The sequence below is a fragment of the Cibotium barometz genome, chromosome 16, assembly GCF_041138505.1.
Source record: "Cibotium barometz isolate CiBa-2024 chromosome 16, ASM4113850v1, whole genome shotgun sequence".
NCBI lineage: Eukaryota > Viridiplantae > Streptophyta > Polypodiopsida > Cyatheales > Cibotiaceae > Cibotium > Cibotium barometz.
In genome coordinates this window covers 37,787,520-37,793,566 of record NC_141061.1, presented here as the reverse complement: position 1 = coordinate 37,793,566, position 6,047 = coordinate 37,787,520, and positions in this window count along the sequence as shown.

Below are 6,047 nucleotides of genomic sequence, written 5' to 3'. Positions count from 1 at the left end.
AAGGTTTATAACTTGTTTTTTTGCTACAATAGATCCTCACAATTTGACATTACTAGATGCTTCTATGGACTCTATATTGTGGTGCAACTTTATGATGCGCTCTTAGGGGTTTGCTTTAATATATGTGTACTGTATCACTTGAATTCAACAAAAGAGGTTTTCTATTTCAAGTTTTTGAGATACATTTAGAGAAATGTACTAAGGTATTTTTTATAAAAGAATTGTGAGTTTGTAAAAACAAGGGATCATTTTAATTCATAGAAAATGTAATTTCAAAATACCTCTTAACACTAGTTTGGTACCAAAAAAGGACACTTAAGTGTCCTTTTTTGAGATACATTTAGAGAAATGTACTAAGGTATTTTTTATAAAAGAATTGTGAGTTTGTAAAAACAAGGGATCATTTTAATTCATAGAAAATGTAATTTCAAAATACCTCTTAACACTAGTTTGGTACCAAAAAAGGACACTTAAGTGTCCTTTTTCGGATGATGCAAATAAAATGCTACTTGTGCTAGGAAAGACATATTCAAAATCCCTCTTGAGGAGTTTGAATATGTGACCTAGTGTGTCTTTAAAAAATGTAACTTTGCAATTTGGATGCTGGCACGATAAGGAATTACACCCATAAATAGGACTTGCATGAGACTGCAACTCAGGTTTGAGAAAACCGCCTTATAAGCTTAGAGAAAACTAGTGGGTAACTAACTAGTGGGTAACTAGTGCTCTTCTTCCTTCTTCCAGAACCTTCACATTCTTACCACCATGTGGTAGCTTTGTGAAACTCTTCCTTAAGATAATATAGAGAAGAGATAAGCAACGAGTGAAGATAAACATGATTTCACCTTTTTCTTTAATAAATGTTTGGACATGTCCTTTGAAAAGTTTATCCAAGCTACACACGTCCAAACTTTTAAAAACGTTCAAATAGAATAAGAAAGGCCAAAAGGTAAAAATTCCATTGTTTTAAGGTGTACACTTGTCATTACGGTGTAGCTCTTGGAACGGACTTGAAGCTTTCATTATTCATCCAATAGATAGATGATAATAATAGGTCTTGTAATAGGGTGGATATGTATGACCTCACACCGACCCTAGCACAAGGCCATGCATCAAATGTGCACAAAATGCTTCTAGCTGAAAACTTGGGGCCTCAAGAGGGGGATTCGCTTGTGAGGGCACATGTAGGTGAGGCAATGAGATGTCCTTCCTCGTCTCATGACTATTTCGACCTTCTCCTTAGGATGGAGAATGGGATGGGCTTTATGATTTTTCTGGATTATAGTGTGCTTTCACGTGATCTTCTTGTTGCGAAGGCAACCAAATCTAGCCATATCCAAAAGGAGGTTGCCTTTCTCCTTTGTAAATTATGATACTTCACAACCAAATCTAGCCATATCTAAAAGGATGTTGCCTTTCTCCTTTGTAAATTATGATACTCGTGGCATGCCGTTTGCTAACCTTTGTTAACAGTTGTGATGAGAGAATGACTCTTATATGCTTTCTTGTAATCTTTGTAAAAGTCCCCAATCCTCATGCTTGGGAAAGTTTTTTTGCTACAATAGATACTCACAACTTGACCTTACTAGATGCTTCTATGGACTCTATATTGTGGTGCAACTTTATGATGCGCTCTTAGGGGTTTGCTTTAATATATGTGTACTGTATCGCTTGAATTCAACAAAAGAAGTTTTCTATTTCAAGTTTTTGAGATACATTTAGAGAAATGTACTAAGGTATTTTTTATAAAAGAATTGTGAGTTTATAAAAACAAGGGATCATTTTAATTCTTAGAAAATGTAATTTCAAAACACCTCTTAAATGAAGTGATGTATAGGTTTTCTATAGAGTGAACCAGTCGAGCGTTCTCTTAATGTAAAGGCCTACAACTGTCCTTTTTCATAAATAAGCTTGTGAGTTTAAATTTTTTCATTCTTCAAAACATGTTTGCTAGCAAAAAGTAATCTTAAAGGAAGTTCATTCTTTCTTCAATACTATTTTTAGTACATTTGAAATTCTCACGATAAGAGTTCATAATAATAAATTTGTAACATCTCTCTAAATGAGTTCAAATCTCACAATTCATCTAAAATCCCAAAGTTAAGGTTTAAGTACTTTTTTTATGTTTTATATCATTAGAGGTCATGATGATAAGTCCCCTATGCTCTTATAAATCATTGGACAACATAGGATTTTAGAAAAGATATACTTTAGGACAAGATTTATAGCTCATTCAAATTGCCTAGCATTCTAAGTAAAAATAACAAGCTAATGAAATGCACAATCATTGCTCAAAAGAAGAATACCACTTTTATCTTTCTTTCAATATCTCTTAAATATTATGCACATGTGTGGGCTAGTGGAATTCACTCGATTTTGATATACTTTACAATTAAATAAAACAAACTCATCATTGTGATATACATTAGCTTGTGTAGCAAAAACATTTGTCATTCACCATGAAAAGTAACCGATTTAGACAGTGCAACAATCTTTACAATCATACAATCATAGATTATCCAAATAATCTAAAGCATAGTTGTATCTTTTTGAATATTTCAAGTCTTACCATTGTGATGACCTGCAATGATTGTGATCACAAGATCAAAACATATGCATGCTTTATGAAAGCTTAAGAGATAAGTTATTAATGCACTTAACTCTCCGATATATTGCTATACTAAGTACTATCCTATTATAAACATGGACTCTACAAGATGAGTATGGTTTTTTTACTAGCAAAGCATTTAAAGAAGTTTGTGCTACTCCATGAAAAGATGTTGTAGTTTTTTGTTTTTCTATGTTATAAGTGCCACATATTGTCTTATATAGTGGAACCCCTAAGTTATTTTTTCTTCGTATACTTAAGCCTACAAATTGACATGCGGGATATCACATGATGCTATTATAAGAATTATTTTCATACAACCGCATTAAGTATTAACCAGCATACTATTTAGTTCAGAACTATGTATGTCACTAAGAGCTATACCAATTACCCATGTGTACCTATTAGCTTTTCAGACCCTTGGACTATGATCTAAAAAGTGTGAAACATTGGCATAACTTGTATTAATGAATACATATTAGTTCACGATGTGATGGATTGATATATTTACTTTCAAAACCTTATTGTTCTTGTCATTACCATTTACAAGTTAATAAGAGATAAAGAATAGAAAAGAATAACTTTTAGAGTCAAAAGAGACCTTAGACATTCATACCATCTTAGTTTTATATATTTATAATGTAGAGGATAAAATGTGCCTTTTTGGCTCCCTAATCATAAAGCACATGCGATTGTTCTCCCTACATTGTAAACTTTTCACTACCAAATGATAATCTTAATAACTTTCTTAAAGTTTTAAAGAGTAATTATATTTATTTGATATGCTTAATCACACCAAGAGGTTTTAAAAAAATGCAATAGATCACTGACTTTTTGTGTTAAAAAATAAAAAATTTAAAGGAAAATTTATAAAATTTTCACAATATCTTATTGAGTCACTGCTACAACTAAGAATGAACTTATCAAGTCTTTCTTGGGGATCCAAATTGGGTTTTATGTTAAGGCTTTTATAGGTGAACATGGTTTCAACCATGAGAGAGTGTGAGCCATGGTTAGGCATATACATGGATGTGTGTGTGTGTGTGTGCGCACGCGCGCATGCGTGCGTGCGTGTGTGTGAGAGAGAGAAAGAGAGAGAGAGAGAGAGCATTTGAACTCTAAGTCCCCAGATCTGGACTCCCCGCATACTCTATTTTTTGCACACAAAACAGAGGATTATTTTGCTAATCAATGATTAATCAGTACTAATCACTATATTTTGGTGCAATTGATGGTTCAAATTAACCATTGGTATTTGATAGAGATCCCTATAACTTCATATTACAATTCGGAGATGGTTTGATACTCCAACCATTTAATACAGATTTGTTACCCTTTGCTTTATGTAATTTCTGGTGAATTTATGCTGATAAATCTGTTGTAATCATCACCTAAACACCAGATTGAGTTGTAAAAGGGTAGACACTACCCTTGAATTTTGAAATTAGATCAAGAGGTAAGACCCTCTTCGCATATCATGAGCACGGCACAAGAGATAGCCAAATTTAATGGGGAGCAATTTTATACATGGCAAACAAAAACCATGTATTTGCTCATGAGGAAAAATCGGGCTAGTTGAGGGAAGAGATGAATGCCCCAAAGGTGAGTGGGAAAAATGAGTGGAAGAGAAGGAATGAGAAAGTATTAGGACGACTCATCGCACTCAATTTAAATGATGAAATCATTCATCACATCACAGGGATACAATGGACAAAAGATGCATGGGATGAACTCAATAAATTATTTGGCACTCAAGCAAAAAATTCAAAGATAAATCTATTAATGCAATTCTACAAACTGGATATGAAGGAAAGTGAACCTTTAATCACACACTTGAACAAATATAAAAGCATTAGGCAACAACTGGCAGCCATTGGCAAAAAGGTAGAAGATGATGAGGCACTAGCAGTGCTTATCTGAAGAGTGTGGACAAAGGTGAATATGAAAATATTGTAGCAACCTTAAAGAATGTACTTGAAGTGAAGCTGCACGAGCTAGAAGGAGCTCTACTAGAGCAAGAGACCAAGGTCAAAGAGAAGAAATGGCTAGACTCAATAGCTGGAGAAGAAAAAGCATATTCTTCACCCGAGGAGGATTCTCATGTGAGGACGAGGAAGAGGAAGAGGAAGAGGCATAGTAGGAGGAAGGACCTTCACTTGCCACAGCTGTGGAAAGCCAGAATGACACATGGCAAGAGACCGCTACAACAAACCCAGTGGAGAAGGAACGACATTAGCAAACTTCATGGAGGCTCCTAAGGAAGTGGAGTCCAATCATCTTTTCTGTGAGAGAAAGAGAGAAATCCCACAACCCAATGTAACTTGCCCCAATAGAGTAAAACCACCTCTGAGCCACTGATGATGTAGGCCATGTGGTAGCTATATGTGTTAGCACTTTAGTCAAGGTCACGGGCACTTATAGTAGCCTTGGACACATAGAGAGAGAGTGTCAAGGACTATGAGTTTAGGGACTTGAGGCACTAGTCTCGCAGACTACCAAGTAAGAGGGAAACTTGGTATAGAGTCCAGGTGTGCTAGGATTATTCACTTGAGGGGAGGTGTTGAAATATACAAGTGAATAGGGTGTGTGCAGGAACAAGCCCTTAGAAAGAGGCTATAAAAGAGAACCTGTAAATGAGAGAGAAGATGTGAAAAGGTGAGAAGTATCTACTGGGAGAGAATAAAGGGTAGCATGAGAAGATTTAGGATGTGTGGATCTTTCTGGGAAGAGGTGGAGATAATCAAGCAAAAGAGGTGGAGTGAATCAAGGAGAGATCAATGGGATTAGATGCTTGGATGTAAACTCTATAAATTGAGGCATTGGCCTAATGAGAATTTGCTCGTTTTTTATTATCCATGCCTACATTACGCTATTAGTTAATTTCTCACTACGTCTTAATCATCGTCTAATCTCGTTGCTAATGATGTTGATTCTTGCATTTGATCCACCATAGCTCATCACATTGCTGCAAATTTAACAGAAATCACTTATATACAAGGGAGTTATAAGTTTGGGCATCCACACCCAATAACTCATTGAGAACCCACTTATTGTCTAGTCTAATCATAAATTGAGTGAATTCTGGCTCTTTCACTTGGCTCATTCATCCTTTAAGTACATCATTAAGTGCAGTTATATGGGAAATACAATGATTGTAACAAGTTATAAATTCCTGCTAGGCAAACAAAACATATGTGAGGGTGGACAATGTTCTTTTAGGTGGTGCCCATTATGTGTGTACATCCTTTAGTGCCTTTGCACTGCTTATGCATGCTTCTGGCTTATTGTAGATGGCTTATATCCACTTGTGACAAACACATACTTCCACTAAGCTTATCGTAAGATCAAATGCAGACTGTTGATACATGTCGATGGTCCATGTTAACCTTGAAAGTAACATTCCAACCTCCCAGTTCTTCCCGTCCTTTGGACCTAGGGA